We start from the raw sequence: 19806 nt of genomic DNA, 5'->3' as shown, positions 1-19806 counted from the left end.
ATTCAGCTCCTCTCTGTATGTCTCTGATGCCTTTCTATCTGCTTCTCTGGTGTTGGAGCTCAGGGGGAGTGAGTCTCAGTAAGTCTGTTGAGGGCCCTTTAAGAGGAATTGCCTGGGCATCCAGCAGTTTCTGTGTTCCACAGCCTCAATCCCCACTGGTTTTTACAGCCAGAATTTATGGAGATTTATCTTTCTGGTACTGGAACCCTGTGGGGCTGGGGCAGCTCACTCTTGAGCTATTCCTCCTGATTTTTATCCACCACATGTGGGTGTGGGACCAGCCTGTTCTGCATCTCCACCTCTCCTACCAGTCTTAATGTGGTTTCTTCTTTAATTCTATCAGTATATAACTTCCATTTAGCTCAATTTCTCATGGTTCTGAATGATGGTTGTTCTATAGTTTGGTTGTAATTTTGATGTGGTTGTGTAAGGTGAGCTGTGTTTACCTACACTACCATCTTGATGGGAAGTCTAGAGTTTATTTTTATAGTATAGTATTTTTAGAGTATATAGTGTGAGAAAGTAGTCTAGTTTCATTTTTGGCATGTATCTGTCCAATTTTCCTAACACCATTTATTGAAGAGACTGTCTTTACCCCATTGTATATTCTTGCCTCCTTTGTCATAGATCAGTTGAACATATAGGCATAGGTTTATTTCTGGGAAAACAATTCTGTTCCAGTATCATGCTGTTTTGATTACTATAGACTTGTATAGTTTGATATTAGGAAGCATGATATCTCCAACTTTGTTCTTCTTTCTCAATATTGTATTAGACATTTAGGGTCTTTTGTGTTTTTATATATATTTTAGGATTATTTGTTCTAGTTCTGAGAAAAACAGCATTTGTATTTGATAAGGATTGCATTAAATTTGAAGATTGCTTTGGGTAGTATGAAATTTTAACAATGTTAATTCTTGAGCAAGGTATATCCTTCCTTTTATTTGTTCCTACTTCCATTTCCTTCAGCAATATCTTACAGTTTTCAGCATACAGGTCTTTTAACACCTGGTTAGATTTATTCCTAGGTAGTTTATTGTTTTTGATGCTACTGCAAATGGGATTATTTTCTTAATTTTTCTTTCTGATAGTTAATTATTGTTGTATAGAAATGCAAGCAGCTGCTGAATATTTAAAAAATATTTTATTTATTTATTCTTAGAGAGAGGGGAAGGGAAGGAGAAAGAGAGGGAGAAGAACATCAATCTGTGGTTGCCTCTTATGTGCCCCGTACTGGGGACACAACTTGGCTCATAACCCAGGCATGTGCCCTGACTGGGAATCAAACCGCTGACCCTTTAGTTTGCAGTCCAGTGCTCAATCCACTGAGCCAAAGCAGCTAGGGCCAACTACTGAATATTAATTTTGCATGCTACTATTTTATGGAATTAATTTATTCTAATAAGTTTTTTGGTGAAAACATAAAGGTTTTATCTACATGATATCACAATCTTTAAATAATGAGTTTTACTTCTTTCTTTCCAATATGGATACCTTTTATTTCTTTTTGTTTTATTGCTGTAGCTAGGACTTCCAATGCTATGTTGAATAAAAATGGTGAAAGTGGGTATCTCTTCTTGTTCCTAATCTTACCAAAAAAGCTTACTGATTTTCATTGTTGAATGGAATATTAGCTGTGGGTTTGTCATATATGGCCTTTATTATGTAGAGGTATGTTCCCTCTGTACCCACTTTGTTGAGAGTTTTTATCATAAATTGATATTGGATTTTGTCAAATGCCTTTTCTGCATTTATTTATATGATCATATGATTTTTATCCTTTATTTTATTTATGTGGTATATCACATCAATTGATTTGCAGATATTGAACCAACCTTCCATCCTGGGAATAAATCCCATTTGATCATGGTATATAATCTTTCTAATGTATTGCTGAATTTGGTTAGTTGATATTTTGTTAAGGATTTTTGCATCTATGGTCATCAGGGATATTGGTCTGTGATTTTCTTTCTCTCCTTTTTTTTCTTTTTGGTAGTGATTGTGTTTGTCTGGTTTTGATATTAGGGTAATGTTGGTCTTGTAAAGACCAACAAGTTTTGGAACAAGTTTTGAGTTTTGGAGCTTTTCCTACTCATCTATTTTTTTTTTTTGCAAGAGATTGGGAAGAATAGGTATTAATTCTTCTTTGAATGTTTGATAGAATTCATGTGTGAAACCATCTGGTCCAGGGCTTTTGTTTGTTGAGATTTCCTTACTAGTAATCCTCTGTTCAGATTTTCTGTTTCTTCTTGATTCTGTCTTTGAAGATTGCATGTTTTTAGAAATTTATCCATTTCTTTCATATTGTCTAAACTGTTGGCATATCATTATTTGTAGTATTTTATTATAACCCTTTATAATTGTTGCTCCTCCTCTTTCACTTCTGATTATATTTATTTCAATCCTCTCTCTTTTCTGCTTGATGAGTCTGGCTAAAAGTTTATTAATTTTCTTTCTTTTAAAAAATCAGCTCTTGGTTTCATTAATTTTTAAAATATTTTTGTCTCTATTTCATTTATTTCAGCTCTAATCTTTATTATGTTTATCTACTTACTTTGGGCTTTGTTCTTCCTTTTCTAGTTCCTTTAAATATAAGGATAGATTGTTTATTTGAGTTATTTTTAAGGTAGGCCAGTGTTGCTATAAGTAACTTAAAGCCACTTTGTATCTCATAGATTTTAGGTTGTTAAGTGTTCATTTTCCATTGTCTCAAGGTATCTTTTGAATTTCTCCTTGACTCATTGTTAACCCATTCATTGTTTAGTAGCATGTTGTTTAACATCCATACGTTTGTGTCTTTTTCAGTATGTTTGTAATTGATTTTTAGTTTAATGCTATTGTGATTGAAAAAGATGCTTGATATGATTTCAATCTTCTTAAATTTACTTATGTATGTTTTATCCTCATCCAAGGACACTTTTTTCATTCCTTTTAGAGAGAGAAAGGGAGAAAGGAAGAATGAGAGAAAAATACTGATGTGAAAGAGAAGCATCTATTGGTGACTTCCCATATGTGTTGGGACTGAGGCTTGAACCTGCAACGTAGGTGTGTGCTCTTACTGAGAATTGAACCTGCAACCTTTTGGTTATAGGACACTGCTCCAACTAACTGAGCCACACTGTCCAGGGCTTCTCAAAATTTAGTGATACTTGTTTTGTGGCCTATCCTGTGGTCTATCCTGGAAAAGATTCTATGTGCATTTGAAAATAATGTATATTCTACTGCTTTATGGTGAAATGCCCTAAAATGTCTATTAAGTCCATCTGCTCTGTGTCATTTAAGGCCTATATTTTCATGTTGAGGTCAATGGAGTGTTAAAGTCCCCTACTATTATTGTATTATGGTCAGTCTCTTTATGCCTGTCAATTTTTCTTTATATATTTAGGTATTCTTACATTGGGTGTATAGATGTTTAAAAAATTTATATCCTCTTGTATTTATTCCTTTGTCATTATGTAATGTATTTTAAAATCTATTTTGTCTGATATAATTATTGTTAACTCAGCTATTTAAAAAAAAATCCGTTCAGCTACCCTATGTCTTTTGGTTGCAGCAATTAGTCAATTTACATTTAAAGTAATTTTTGATAGATATGTAGTTATTGCCATTATATTCATTGTTTTCTAATAGCTTTAGTGATTCTCCTCTGTTCCTTTCTTCTGCTCTTGCTCTGTTTTCTTCTATACTGATGACTTTCTATAGTATTATGTTTGGATTCCTTTCTCTTTATTGTATTTTCTTAAATTTCTTGGTTGAACATTTTTTGTGTTCTAAATTTATTTATTTATTTATTTATTTATCTATTTACCTATGATTACAGTTTGTGTACAATGTCTTATTAGTTTCAGGTGTACAACCCCATGATAGGACATTTATGATGTGATTACTCTGATAAATCTAGTACCCCTCTGACATCATATATTGTTATTACAATATTATTGACTATAATCTTTATGCTGTACTCTACATCCTTGTGACTATTCTGCAACTACTAACTTGTACTGCTAAATTACTTCAACTTTTTCACCTGTTCCCCCAACCTGCCTCCCATGGCAACTGTCAAAATGTTCTCCATATTTATGTCCATTTCTGTTCTGCTTCTTTGTTTTTTAGATTCCACATACAGGTGAAATCATCTGCACTTGTCTTTCTCTGTGTAACTTATTTCACTTAAAATAATATGTATATGTTGTTTACATATTATTTTATGTTGGGTATATGTTGTTTCAGATGACAAGATTTCATTCTTTTTATGGATGAATCATATTCTGTTGTATATATGCACCACATTTTCTTTACCCATTCATCCATTGATGGACACTTAGGTTGTTTACATATCTTGGCTATTGTAAATAATGCTACAATAAACATATTCATATGGATATATATGTCTTTTCAATTTGGTGTTTTGGGATAGAAAACTGAGAAGTGGCATTGCTGAGTCCTTTGTGTCTTGTGATAGCCTTTGATTAAAAATCTACTTGGTGTGGTATATGTATTGCTACTTCAGCTTTTTTGTTTTGTTTCTGTTTTCATAACATATTTCTCTATCCCTTTACTTTCAGGCTATGTATGTCTTTTGATCTGAAGTCTCTTGCAGACAGCATATGCAAGGGTTGTGTTTCGTATCCATTCAGTCATGACATATTTTTTTATTGGAGCATTTAATCCATTTGCATTTAAAGTAATTGTTGATAGATATGCAGCTACTGGCATTTTATTTTTCATATATTTGATTTTTTTTTCTTCTTAAAGAGACCCTTTAACATTTATTATAATACTGGTTTGGTGGTGATGAACCCCGTTAGCTTTTTCTTGTTTGATAAACTATCTGTCCTTCGGCCCTAAATGATAGCTTTGCTGGGTAGTGTAATCTTGGTTGTAGGTCCTTGCTTTTTATCTCTGAATATTTCATGCCAGTCACTTCTGACATGCAAAGTTTAAGTTGAGAAACAGCCAACAGTTTTGTGGGGGCTCCCTTGTAGGTAACTAACTGCTCTTCTCTTGTGCTTTTTAAGATTTTCTCTTTGGCTTTAACCTTTGGCATTTTAATTATGATGTGTCTTAGAGTGGGCCTCTTTGGGTTCCTCTTGTTTGGGACTCTCTGTGCTTCATGGACCTGTATGCCTATTTCTTTCACCAAGTTAAGGAAGTTTTCTGTCATTATTTTTGCAAGCAGGTATTCAATTTATTACTCTTTCTCTTCTCCTTCTGGCACCCCTGTGATGTGAAGGTTGGTATGCTTGAAGTTGTCCCAAAAGCCTATTTTAATTTTTTTGGATTCTTTTTCTACTTGTTCTGATTGGGTGTTTTTTACTTTCTTATATTTGAAATTGCTGATTTTGCTTATTTGATTCTTGGTGTCATCTACTCCACTGTTGATTCCTTATAAATTATTCTTCATTTCAGTCAGTGTATCCTTCATTTCTGACTGGTTAATCTTTATGGTTTTCATATCCTTTATTATAGTCTAGTTGAAGTTATCTCTAGGTTCTTTGAGCAACCTTATAACAATTGCTTTGAACTCTGTATCTGGTAGTTTACTTGTGTCTGCTGCATTTAGTTCTTTTTCTGGAAATTTCTCCTGTTCTTTCATTTGGGACCTCTTTCTTTGTATCCTCATGTTGGATGCTTCCTTGTGTTTGTTTCTATATATTAGGTAGAGCTGCTCTATCTCCTGGACTTGGTAGAGTGGCCTTATGCAGTAGGTGTCCTGTAGGGCCCAGTGGCACAGTTTCCCCAGTCACTCCAGCTGGGTGCTCCAGGTGTGCCCCTATGTGTGCTGTGTGCACTGTCCTGTTGTAGTTGAGCCTTGATTGCTGTTGGCATCACTGGGAGGGATTGACTCCCAGGCTAATTGGCTGTGAGGACCTACAGTGACTGTAGCAGTGGGGCTGCTATTGTAGGAGTTGACCCTATGGAGAAGGACTTGGTTCACTGGGGCTTTGATGCTCACCAATTCTGTCCCTTGTGTGTGTCACTCATGGAGGTGATAGGGTTATAACCCAGTGTGTTCTAAAGCTGTTCACCAGGTTCACAGGTCCTGGGGCCTCCTGGGAGGTTCTAGGTCAGCCACCACCTGTGCCTTGCCTTAGACCACTCAGCATGAGCTACAGAGCAATCTGAAGATGGCTGTTACTGGGCTGGGTTTGGAGGTGCCCAGGAGAAGCCAAGTTATAAACCAATGTTGTTTGGTGCTAGTGTCAGGCCTGAAGTTACTCAGCAAGAGGTACAGGGTACAAAGAGTCTAGATGCTGCTTATTTGAAGCATGACCCAAAAGAGGCCCTTTGTATGGAAAAGCCACTGGAAACACCATGGGTGGACCTTAAGGTGGGTGGGTGGGGTCTCAGGGAACTACCATGGTGGAGCAAACAGTGGAAGAGAGCCAGTTTGATAAAGTTTTAGACATGGTGCCTCCCTACTGGCTCTGTGGAGGAATGGCTCAGAAAAGGAACAATGGCCACTGCCAGCACTTTTGTCTGGAAGAAAGCTGCTCTTCCAGCTCTTATCCTGATGCCAGATAATTCACTTCCTTCTCATATGTCTCTGGTGCCTTCTAAACTGCTGCCTTAGTGTTGGAGCTCAGAGGAAGTTAGTATGAGCAAATCCACAGGTAGGCCCTTTAAGAGGAGTGCCTGGGGCTCTAGATGCCCTTCATCTCACTCAGCCACAATTCCTGCTGGTTTTTACAGACAGAAGTTATGGGACTTCTCTTCCTAGCACGGGAGCCCTGCGCTGGGGGGTTCAGATCTGGAGGTGTCATCCCTCACCTTTCAGGGGACTTCTGCAGCTGAGATACCCTTCCTGATTTTAACCTTCACATGTGGGTCTGGAACTAACCTGTTCTGCATCTCCACTCCTCTTACCAGCCTGATGTGGCTTCTTTTTATATCCATAGGTATGGGACTTCTATTCAGCTAAATTTCAGGTATTCTGAATGATGGTTGTTTGTAATTTAGTTGTAATTTTGATGTGGTTGTGGAAGAATCCCCAGTACTGCATTTACCTACACTACCATCTTGACTGGAATTCTATCTCTCTTTATTTCTCTTTTTTAAAATTGTTGTTCAAGTACAGTTATTTCCCTCCTCCTCCCCACCCCTTCCCACTACCCCTACCTCTCTTTATTTCTTGTAAATCTCTTACATATTTTTGGTTTGTGGTTACCATGGACTTTGTATATATCCAGTTGTGTTTATAGCAGTCTGTGTTAAGTTGATGGTCATTTAAGTTCAAACACATTATAAAGTCACTATATTTTTTACTCACCCCCATGTTTATGTTTTTCATTATTTTTAACCTCTTTGGTATGTGGGTTTATGTGTATCCCTTAATTTATTGTATTTACACATGATCATCCTACTTTTGTCTTTTAACCTTTGTACTAGCTTTATAATTGGTGGTCCACTACTTTCACTAAGTGTTTGCCTTTTTCTGTGAGATATTTTTCTCTCCTATTTCTTTATTTTTATTTTTTATTTTCTCTACTGGTTTATTTTTTATTTTTTTGAATGCTGGGTTTAGTGGTGATGAACTCTTTTACCTTTGCTTGTCTGGGAAACTCTTATCTCTCAGTCAATTCTGAATGATAACATCACTAAGTAGTCTTTGTTGTAGGTTTTTCTCTTTTATCACTTGAATATTTTGTTCCATTATTTTCTGACCTGTAAAATTACTGTTAAAAAATTAGCTGATAGTCTCATGACAGTTCCCTTGTATGTAACTAACTGCTTTTCTCTTGCTACTTTGCAAGTCAATGCTGGACGCTTGTGCGTAGGAGCTGCTGGAAGAGGCTCCTGTCATTTAAGCAGGTTGAGTGTGTCAGGGTCTCAGGAAAACACTAGCGTAGGGCAAATGGTGTTAACCAGGTTGGGGGGAGACTGACAGATTTTGTGCCTGCCTGTGCTTGGCCAGCTCGGTGAGAGAAGAGCTCAACAAAAGTACAATGGCAACTGCCAGTGCTTCTGACCCCTCAGAGTTTCCTGATCATTGCCTCTCCAGTTTTCACCATGAAGTTAGTGAATTTAGTTCCTGCCTGTATGTCTCTGGTGCTTTTCAAGCTTCTGCCCCTGTGCTAGAGCTCCTAGTGAGTGAGTTTGTGAGTAAGTTTGTGAGTTTGTATGCTAGCCCATTAGGAGCAGCATGTCTCAGACTCCTGCAGCCCTTTGTCTCTCTGGGATGTAATTTCCACTGGTTTTGAAAGTCAGATGTTGGGCGGACTCCTCTTCCCAGTATAGGAGTCCTGGGCTGGGGAACCTGGTATGGTGCTGAGGTCCTTTTCTCCTCAGGGGGAGTTCCACAGTGGAGATATCTTTCCCAATTCTCAACTGCCACACTGTGAGTGTGGGACTTGCCTGTTCTGCATCTCTGCCCCTCCTACCAGTCTCCATATGGCTTCCTCCTTATATCTTTACTTATAGAACTTTTCAGCTAGTCTTCAGGTGGTTCTCAGTGGTGATTTTTCTATAATTTAGTTGTAATTTTGGTGTGATTATGGGAGGAGGTAGACTCAGTTTACCTACCCTGCCATCTTGACTTCACTTATATTTAATGTATTTATTGGTGTGGTTGAGTTTATCTACCATATCATTATATATTTTTCTTTTTTTGGCCTTCATTCTTTTCATCCTTTAATACTGCCTTCATTTGAAGTATTTGAATATTTTTTTATTTCATTTTATTTCCACTATTGGGTTTTTAGCTATGTCTATTTCAATTATATTAGGAATTTTTCTAAGGCTAGCAATATGTATTTCCTACTTATGAAAAGCCTATTGAAAATTATGTTGTACCACTGTTCACTTAATTCTTCACAACTAGCACTTCTCATTTCATACCTTACACTTCCTACATCACTGCTCATAGTCCATGCTTCACAAATGTAATAACCTTAAAATAGAATCATTTCATTCATCTGTTTCCTATCTTGTCCTTCATCCTACTATTATACCTTTTATTTCTGTATACTTTTAAACCCTTACCTTGCAGTGCTATTATTTTGCTTTAAATGGTTTTTAAAGTAAATATGAGCATAAAATATCTTATATTGTTTATAAAGTTATGTACTATTTCTAGTGTTCTCTATTCCTAACTTTAGGTTCAAGTTATGATCTGTTTTTATTTTCCCTTAGCCTGAAGAACATCCTTTAGCATTTCTTGTATTACAAATCTAACAAAATTACTTTAAATTTCATTTGTCTGAAAATATCTTCATTTCATCTCATTTTGGAGGACATTTTCACTGAATATAGAATTCAGTATTGACAGCATTTTTCTTAAAACTTGAAGATGTCATTCATTGTCAGCTGGCCTCCATTATTTCTTATGAGACATCAGTGCATATTCTTATATTTTTTCAAATATTTTCTACTCCTCACACTCTCCTCTGAGACTCCAGTCACGCAAACTGTTAGATCACTTGATATTATCTCAGAGTTCACTGAGACTTTGATTTTTCCCAACTTTTTATCTCTATTATTTATGTTGGATCCATCTAAACTGATCCACCTTAAATTATGCTTACCCTCTCTCCTGCCATATCTAATTTATTGTTAAACTTATGTAGTACATTTTTTATCTCAGATATTATACTTTTCAAAAAATTCTAAAATTTGTATGGTTTTCATTTTCTGGTGAAAATTCTTTTAATTCTTTGAACATTTTGTAACATCTGTTTTAAAGTCCTTGTTTGCTAGCATCAACATCTAGACCATCTTGAAATCTATTCTTATTGAATGGGGTTTTCCATTCATGACTGCTAGTCACATCTTACAGTTTCTTTGTCCAAAAGTTTTTATTGTGTGCTGAAATTTTGCATGATTCAGTGTAGAAACCTTGGATTCTATTTTAGTTCTCTGGAAAGTGTTTCTTTTTGTTCTAGCAGTCTAATTTGTTGCCAGTTACCTTGAACTTGAGGTTGTTTCATTTTCTTAAGGTGACACTTTGTTAGGGTGAATGTGTTTCGGTTTTCCACCTAGTCTTAGGGCAAATGCTTCATTCTGGGACACAGTCTTCTTCTTCTTTTTAAAAATATCCATAGGGTATTTTATTTAGTCAAAGATAGGTTCTAAAAATCATAAAACCAGATAGAATAATGTAGGTCATGGCTCTTTCACTGTCCTTGTGTTAAAGGTGTTATAAAGATACATACTTAGAATACCACCAAATATCCCAACATTTACATCAGACATAAGTGTCATCAGAAAGATCTTTCTCTGATTTTAGCAAAGAGAAACCGTCCAAATTTTGTTCTTTAACTACTGACATGATTTAACTCTACTACATGGTATTACTATTTCTACTGCAGCAAGTTCTAGTTTTCTCAAGGCCCTTTCTGTGACTTTTCTGCAAATATCATATTTCTGACCTTCAAATTAAAATGTTTTCCTCATAAATATATATACCAGATTGGTATATTCACATATATGCTTTCCATTTTTAGGCTAAGCAAAGACATGCATTTAGAGTTGTATGTTATTAAAGCAAAAGACAATCCAACCTAACATCAAGAGAAATTGTGACCTTTCCATGTAGTGTTGGATATAGACAACATTGATTTTGAAATATCTTTTTTTTATTCAAATACCATTCTGATCATTCATGGTCCAAGAACATTCAAATAATAAACCAAAAAGAAATAGATGTTAAGATTGATCTTCAAACATTATAGCAAATGATGCCACACTTGCCTATTATCTCATATATGTAAAACCACAACCACACCTCAGTGGCCACCAAACCATTCAGCACAGCTTCCTTAGCTGTGAGCTGTTTGAAGCAACCAGTTTAAGCACTATTGACTATTTTTTTCAAGTTCAGAATAGCTGTTGGGATTTCAGCAGGGGTTGGAAGAATCAGCTCAACCTTGGCACACTGCCAAAATGTGCTCAGTTGAGCTTTTAAGTAAGTCACAGCAATATTTACCAGTACTGGGGCCTTCTCTGTGAGGTTACAGACAAATTGGGCCATGGCTGAAGGATGGGAATTCTGTGGTCCTGCTGGCCAGCTGAATGTCACCCCTTGAAAGTGGAACAGTCTTCTAAAGTATAGTCTGAGTATTTACCAAGTTCCTCTGACTTGGGAGGATTCCAAATCCAAACTGTCTCTCCCTGGCAGCAGGAGACAGCTGAAATCTCTGCTCAAATTTTCTAGTCTTCCAGTTATTGCTTTTCAGTAGGGTCCTTGGAGCTTCCCTGCACATTCACAGTTCAGGGTCAACTAAGGATTTGAGGGAGTTTACATGCAAATTTGGTGAACTCCCAATATTGTGGCTCCTTTGTCTTTTTAAACTGGCTTTTCTGCACACCACCCACCTGCTACCACCCACAAGTTTTTAGCTTCTCTGGCTACTTCATACTCTAACACATTGAGCAAATTCAGGATTTCTGTTTTAGTTCTAGCTGCTCCAGCCTATGCAGTTAGGGAGTGCCTTTGGGGAAAATTAGTAAAAACACAGCTCTCACGTAGTACAATTTCCTTCTTTCAAGAGTTGAGTTCTGTCAGCTTTATGCCTGCTTCAGGCCACTTTCTAGTGCTTTTAAATAATTTAAAAAATATTTTGTCCAGGGTTTATAAGTATTAACTACAGAAGTAGTGGTCTGCTACAATGCAGTCTCTCACCATTGAAACCACAGTTTCCCAGCAATTGCGTTTCACCATTTCTGGTATAAGGCCTTCTGAGGTTATCTCCATACTCTAAATATTATGCTTATGCTTACATTTCTGAATGCCTTAACTTTAGAATTATCTCATGAATTTTCACTGTTAGATGAAATTTAACTTAATTTGTCTGTCACTTCCTCTGGCTCACTCATACCAATATAGTTACATCACTGTTTTTAGTTATTTTAATTGTTAACTATGTAACTTTATTTTTTTAAGGTTTTATTTGTTTATTTTATAGAGACGGGAAAGGAGGGAGAAAGAGAGGGAGAGAAACATCAATGTGTGGTTGTTTCTTACATGCCCCCTACTGGGGACCTGGCCTGCAACCCAGGCATGTTCTCTGACTGGGAATCAAAGTGGTGACCCTTTGATTCACAGGCTGGTGCTCAAGTCCACTGAGTCACACCAGCCAGGGCTAACTATGTAACTTTAAATAACCTTCTTAAATCTATATTTCTTGTTCATCAACTATAAATAATATCTTGATTATCCATGTGGTCAAATGAGGATATTAGTACTCTTAACTTTTCCCTCTTTTATTTTTTTGCCTTTCCACTCCAACTTCTGTGAGATATACCTCTATTTTTGCATTCCCAAGCATAATGGTGCTTAATTTCTATCACATAAATACAATTATGGCCCTGTGACTTGCCTATGACTTGAGTCGACTTACTTTTTAAATAGATTTTTTAAATTTTATTTTAATCATTGTTCAAGTACAGTTTTCTGTCTTTTACTCCCATCTCAGTCCACCCACCCATCCTTCCCCACCTCCCTCCCATTTCCAACCCCCCCCCCAAGTTTTTGCCCATGTGTCCTTTATATTTGTTTCTGTAAACCCTCTTTTCCCCTAAAATTCCCCTGAAATTCACTCCCCTCTCCCCTCTGGTCACTGTCATCCTGTTCTCTATTTCAGTGTCTTTGGTTATATTTTGCTTGTTTGTTTGTTTTGTTGTTTAGGTTCCTGTTAAAGGTGAGATCATATGGTATTTGTCTTTCATTGCCTGGCTTATTTCGCTCAGCATAATGCTTTCCATCTCCATCCATGCTGTTGCAAAGGGTAGGAGCTCCTTCTTTCTTTCTGCTGCATAGAATTTCATTGTGTAAATGTACCACAGTTTTTTGATCCATTCATTTACTGATGGGCACCTAGGTTGCTTCCAGCACTTGGCTATTGTAAATTGTGCTGCTATGAACATTGGGGTGCATAGGTTCTTTTGGATTGGTGTATCAGGGTTCTTAGGATATAATCCTAGCAGTGGAATTGCTGGGTCAAAAGGCAGATCCATTTTTAGTTTTCTGAGAAAATTCTATACTGTTTTCCATAGTGGTTGTACCAGTTTGCAATCCCACCAACAGTGCACTAGGGTTCCCTTTTCTCCACAACCTCTCCAACACTTGATGTTTGTTGCTTTGTTTATGATGGCCATTCTGACGGGTGTGAAGTGGTATCTCATTGTGATTTTAATTTGCATCTCTCTGATATCTAGCGATATTGAGCATCTTTTCATGTGTCTCTGGATCCTCTGGTGTCCTCCTTGGAGAAATGTCTGTTCAAGTCCTTTGCCCATTTTTTTTTTTAATTGGATTTCTTGTCTTAGAGTGGAGTCGTGTAAATTCTTTATATATTTTGGAGTTAAACCCTTGTCTGAGGTATCATTGGCAAATATGTTTTCCCATACAGTTGGTTCTCTTTTTATTTTGATACTGTTTTCTTTAGCTGTGCAGAAGCTTTTTCTTTTGATGAGGACCCATTTGTTTATTCTTTCCTTTATGTCCCTTGCTCTGGGGGACATATCAGTAAAAATGTTGCTGCGTGAAATATCAGATTTTCCTGCCTATGTTCTCCTCTAGGGCTTTAATGATGTCACAGTTTATATTTAAATCTTTTATCCACCTTGAATTTATTTTTGTGTATGGTGTAAGTTGGTGCTCGAGTTTTATTTTGTTGCATGTAGCTATCCAGCTCTCCCAACACCATTTGTTGAAGAGGCTATTTTTACTCCATTTTATGTTGCTGCCCACTTTGTCTGATATTAATTGACCATAGAGACTTGGGTTTATTTGTGGGCTCTCTGCTCTATTCCATTGGTCCACGTGCCTGTTTTTATGCCAGTACTAGGCTGTTTTGATGACGGTGGCCTTGTAATACAGTTTAGTATCAGGTATTGTACTCTTCTTTAACAAAATTACAGCAGCTATTTGGGGTCATTTATGGTTCCATATAAGATTTTGAAGTGTTTGTTCTATATCTGTTCTATATATCTACTGGCCTGTTTTTACGCCAGTACTAGGCTGTTTTGATAACAGTGGCCTTGTAATACAGTTTAGTATCAGGTATTGTACTCTTCTTTAACAAAATTGCACCAGCTATTTGCGGCCATTTATGGTTCCATATAAGTTTTTGAAGTGTTTGTTCTATATCTGTGAAATATGCCATTGGTACTTTAATAGGTATTGCATTGAATTTGTAAATTGCTTTGGGTAGTATGGACATTTTGATGATATTAATTCTTCTGATCCATGAACATGGTATATGTTTCCATTTGTGTCTTCCTTGATTTCTTTCTTCAGAGTTGTATAGTTTTCTGAATACAGGTCTTTTACCTCTTTGGTTAGATTTATTCCTAGGTATTGTATTTTTCTTTTTCCTATATCAAATGGGATTGTTTTCTTGATTTCTCCTTCTGCTGTTTCATTATTGGTATACAAAAATGCCTTTGATTCCTGGATATTGATCCCGCTGTCTTGCCAAATTCATTTATTAAGTCAAGCAGTTTTTTGGTGGAGTCTATAGGATTTTCTATGTACACTATCATGTCATCTGCAAACAGTGACAGTTTTGTTTCCTCCTTTCTGATTTGGATGCCTTTTATTTCTTTTTCTTGTCTGATCACTGTGGCTAAAACTTCCAGTACTATATTGAATAGAAGTGGTGAAAGTGGACAGCCTTGTCTTGTTCCTGATCTTAGTGGAGAAGATTTTAATTTTTGCCCATTGAGTATGATGTTGGCTGTAGTCTCTCATATATGGCCTTTATTATGTTGAGGAATGCTCCCTTTATTTCCACTTTGCTGAGTGTTTTTATCATAAATGGGTGTTGCACCTTATCAGATGCTTTTTCTGCATCTATTGATATGATCATGTGGTTTTTGTCTTTGCTTTTGTTTATGTGATGTATTACATTTACTGATTTGCAAATATTGTACCATCCTTGCATCCCTGGAATGAATCCCACTTGGTCATGGTGTATGATCTTCTTAATGTATTGTTGGATGCAGTTTGCCAGTATTTTGTTGAGGATTTTAGCATCAATGTTCATCAGTAATATTGGCCTAAAGTTTTCTTTCTTTGTTGTGTCTTTATCTGGTTTTGGAATTAGGATGATGTTGGCCTCATAAAAAGAGTTTGGGAGTCTTCCATCTTTTTGGATTTTTTGAAATAGTCTGTGAAGGATAGGGGTTAGCTCTTCCTTAAATGCTTTGTAGAATTCTCCTGTGAAACTATCTGGTCCAGGGCTTTTGTGTGTTGGGAGTTTTTTGATTACTGCTTCAATTTCTTTTGCTGTTCTTGATTTGTTCAGGCTTTCTGCTTCTTTTTCATTGAGGTTTGGAAGGTTATATTTTTCTAGAAATTTGTCCATTTCACCTAGGTTTTCAAATTTCCTGGCATACAGTTCATCATAGTAATTTTTTACAATCCTTTGTATTTCTGTGGTGTTAGTCATAATCTCTCCTCTTTCATTTCTGATTGTGTTTATTTGGGTCTTCTCTCTCTTTTTTTCTTGGTGAGCCTGCTTAAGGGCTTGTCAATTTTGTTTATATTTTCAAAGAACCAACTCCTGGGTTCATTGGTCCTTAGAATTGTGCCTTTTATCTCTATGTCATTTAATTCTGCTCAGATCTTGGTTATTTCCTTCCTTCTACTTGCTCTGGGCTGTCTTTGTTGTTGTTCCTCGAGTTCTTGTAGATGTAGGGTTAGGTTGTTTGTTTGAAATGTGTCTATCTTTTTTAGGTAGGCCTGTATTGCTATAATCTTTCCTCTCAGGACTGCCTTCACTGTGTCCCACAAGTTTTGGGTTGTTGTGAGTTCATTTTTGTTTGTTTCCAGAAACTTTTTGATTTCTTCTCTAATTTCATTCTTGATCCATTCATTGTTTAATAGCATGCTATTTAATCTCCATGATTTTGAATGTTTTTTTCCCCCCTTGGAGTTTGTTTCTATGAGTCAACACTTATTAATGCAACAAATATTTATTGCAGACATACCATGAGCTAGTCCCTGTCCTTGGTGCTGGGGAAATAGCAGGAAATACAATAGCAAAGAAAAATCACTGCCCTCATGGTACACCATTTCCAGTGTGAGGGAGACAGAAAATAAATAAGGTAAGGAAATAATTCATTTAGTATTCTCGTTGTGCTTAGGAGGAAAATTAAGCTAGGAGGGGTATAAGAGTGAGTGTGTGTACATGTGTGCATACATACCTGTGTGTGATTTACATATAATGGTCAGAAAAGTTCTCTCTACAAAGGTGATATTTGAGTAAATTCCTGAAGGAGTTAAAGGAATAAGCCATGTGGATATCTGGGGAAAGAAAGTTCTAGGCAGCAAGTACATGTACACTATACAGAGTAAACACTGTTTGCTTTAGAGCTGAGATAAGACTATTATTTCATTCCTTACCCATGACTCCAGTGACCCCACTCTTGTGTTTCTCACAGAAGAATGTTCAGAAGAATTTGTTCTGCTTGACTAATTGCTCACAGTCACATCATATTTTCTTCTACATTGTCTTTAGATCATACCCTTTTTGTTTGTTTTCCCCCACCCTCTTTTCCAGTCACCTTTTTTTATTCTCGATGAAAGAAGAAACATGTTAATTATATTATCGATTCATTCATTATATTACTAATACTTTCCAGGTTATTTTCTCCATTACTTAGAATTCACTCCATTCTTTTTTTCAAGTCCATTAACCTCTGCTCAACTCTGCTCTGATTTCACAATATTTTCTTATGACTTTATGGTGCAGCAATGAGCTTTTTGTAGAATTTCTAGTTATAGTTTTTGGGGTCCTTGCATTCTGTGCATTTTTCATATTCTCAGTTAAGATAAAACCCATCATATTCTCCTATGGAATCCTTCCACATCTTCTCCTGGAGACCTCCCTTCCAAAGCCTGCTGTCTTGCTGCTCCAGACAGGGCTTCCTGCTGGACAGCTGGCATTCTGGCTCCTCCCTGCTCTCCCAGTTCCATGTCTTCTGTATCAGCTGGATCCTTATAATACAGGACTAACTCCTTAAGTGACTTTTTCAGAAAAGGTACACAGAGGGAAACTTCCTGAGTGTGTGCAGGTTAAAAACTGCTTTTATTCTGTCCTCAAACTTGATCAATGATTTGGTTGAGTACAGAATTCCAGATATAAATTTCTCTCAGCAGTTTGAAGATCTGCTGTCCCCAAACACCTGATATTGCTGATGAGAAATCTAACATGAGTCTGATTTTTTAAAAGCTAACATTTTTTCTTCCAGGGGTCTTTTCAAATCTTTTCCTCTACTTGGTATTCTGAAATTTTACAGTGATGTATTTAGATTTTTTTTTTTTTACATTTAGCTTGCTGAAGCTTCGAGGGAGCCTCTTACCTTAAAGACTGACATTATGCCTATATGCCCAGGGAAGAATGAATACCTGGTTGCTGGCTTTTTTACATTCAGAGTCCAGAAGGCAGATGGCAGACTATTCTGAACACAGACCCTTTAATTAATTCCTCTGTGTTCAACCCACTGCTCATTGGGTGGTTGTCAGGCTTGACAATTCTGAGTCTAGAACCTCTCATGCATAGCTCCAGGCCTTCCACAAGTTCACATTGCAGCTTTCTCTGCCCCACATCCCCAGCTAACTCACACCTGTTCATTCTTTTCAACCAAACCTCTTGACAATCTCTGGTTCTCCACTGATTCCTCTCTTATTCTCTTCATAGTATAGGAGTGAATCTTTTCTATTTTTCTACCATTGGATTCCTGGGGTTTCAGGAGGAAGAGTTTGTGAAATGCCTTCCTTTCTGCTCTCCCCCATCCCATCCACTTTTCACCCTTTCCTTTCCTTACATTTGATCCAGCAGTCTGACCTCCAGAGACACATTAACCACCGTCCTTATCCCTTATCATTTGCTTCTGGTTGGATCCAGCCAATGAGGAGCCTTAGCCTCAATGAGAAGACCAGAGGGAGGAAAGAGCAAGGCCATGGTGTTTATTCCTTTAGCTGTCTCCCTGTGAGGTTGTCTCAGGCTGGCTGAGTTTCTCACAAAAGGTCACAGCTTTTGCCAAGTTTCACATAGAGCTTTCCTTCCAGATCATAGCAGCCCTGCTCCTGTGAGGTTGGGTGTGGCAAAGGAACTGGTTTTTCAGGCCCAGGGGTACTGCCCATTTGTGGTTTCTCTACACACTGCCCACATCTTTGTAAATAATCTTCTTGATTCACCCAAATTCAGTGGGACTATCTGGATGATGCAAAGAGAACAAAAAACATATCTATCTGGTTCACTCTATTGGGCTAAGGAATTTCAGATAGTTTTTAAAGCACATAACTTTTCTATATTAAATATTTTATATATATATTTTTTTTTTGCAACCTAACTAAGACTTTTAGGCCCTAATCCTCAGTTGCCAGTCAGGTTCACTGTTTGTTATGGGATCCTAGGATTTCCCTATAATTTCACAATATTTATTGGTGAAATTACAGTGGCCTTTAGAGAGCAAGGTTCCCAGTATAAGATGCTATAACTAACTAGCACTGAATTAGAGTGGGTTATACAGAAATACCCCCTAGTCTGTTTATATCCTTGAGACTCTTTGGTTTACAATTTAGACATCTGCCCCTGGGTGGCAGTGCCTTGCTATTGACCACTGACCAATAGGAAGGGACTTCTTGGGATGAATAGTGACAAACCCAACTCTTGAATTGTGTCTCTCAGCCACAACAATCTCAGGAATCATTTATAGGCACACCTGCCTCTTCCTCCAGATTGACATCTCTTATGACATGGTCCGTGTCCTCTTTAAGTCTGTGTTGCCAAGAGCCAGCCCAGAGGCTTCCCATAGGAGGAGTAGAGTTACAAAACCACAGCCCCAGTGACCATCTCTTCTATTCACCCTGTCCAGTTTTGCTACATAAATAAATGATTAGGAGGCTCTGAAACCTCTATGGAGGGTATTCATCTTAGTCTATAGAACCCTGTGTACCTGTGTATAAGAAATAGTTTCCCTTTATTTCATTCAAATCAAAATACATTGAATTCTGAATCCCCACATGGTTGAGTTGGAGGGAAGTTTGACCCCATCCATCCTGGAGAGTAGGAATGAAGCATCCTTCTTCCCAGGTTCTCACAGGGATTGGAGATGCTTCCTTGTGCCTGGACAATGGGGGCAGAGACCTTATTCAGTCTCTCAGTCACTCCAGTGGTCTCATTTCCAAGCCCCCTTGAAGGTAAATAGCTCATGGCTTCTATCATGAACTTGGCCCTGGGAACATGGCCAATCCTGGGAGAGGAGTCTAGCTTTCAGCCTCTTGGGGTCCACTGAGTTGGTACTTCCCAATGAGATTTAGCTTATGGCACCCACTGACTCAAGTCTCTCCCCACATGGGCAACTTGTGCTCTCTCTGTTTTCCCTGCTCCATCCCTGCAGGGTTAGCCTTTCCTCCTCTTGCTTCTTTTCCCTAATCATAAACTTCTCAAGGAGCCCAGGTGTCCAGAAAACAAAATCTAGACAAGTTACTTGCCTGTAAGAAGTGTCTGGTTATTGTCCTGGCCAGTGTGGCTCAGTTGGTTGCAGCATCATCCCATAACTGAAAGGTTGAGAGTTTGGTTCCCAGTCAGGGCACATACCTAGGTTGCAGGTTCCATCCCTGGTCTGTATACATATGATCCCTGCTCCAGGAGTGTATGGGAGGCAACCAATCAATGCTTCTCTTTCACATTGATATTTCTTTCTCCCTTTCTCTCTCTCTAAAAGCAATGCAAAAAATCTCCAAATATTCTTAGGTGAGAATTAAACAAACAAACAAACAAACAAACACCCCTTCTGGTTATTTTAAAGATAAAGTGTAAATTCATTTCTCAGTGGATTTATGTACCACCTGAC

The 19806-nt window shown here is 37.4% G+C and overlaps 1 pseudogene; it reads right to left on the bottom strand.

The window, feature by feature from the left end:
* Positions 1-10657: 10657 nt before the first annotated feature.
* Positions 10658-10969, bottom strand: LOC123823906 (annotated as a pseudogene).
* Positions 10970-19806: the final 8837 nt, after the last annotated feature.

Source organism: Phyllostomus hastatus, unplaced genomic scaffold (assembly GCF_019186645.2).
Source record: "Phyllostomus hastatus isolate PE091 unplaced genomic scaffold, TTU_PhHast_1.1 phas_contig_5, whole genome shotgun sequence".
In the NCBI taxonomy this organism is placed as follows: domain Eukaryota; kingdom Metazoa; phylum Chordata; class Mammalia; order Chiroptera; family Phyllostomidae; genus Phyllostomus; species Phyllostomus hastatus.
This window is presented reverse-complemented; position numbering and strand designations above follow the sequence as displayed.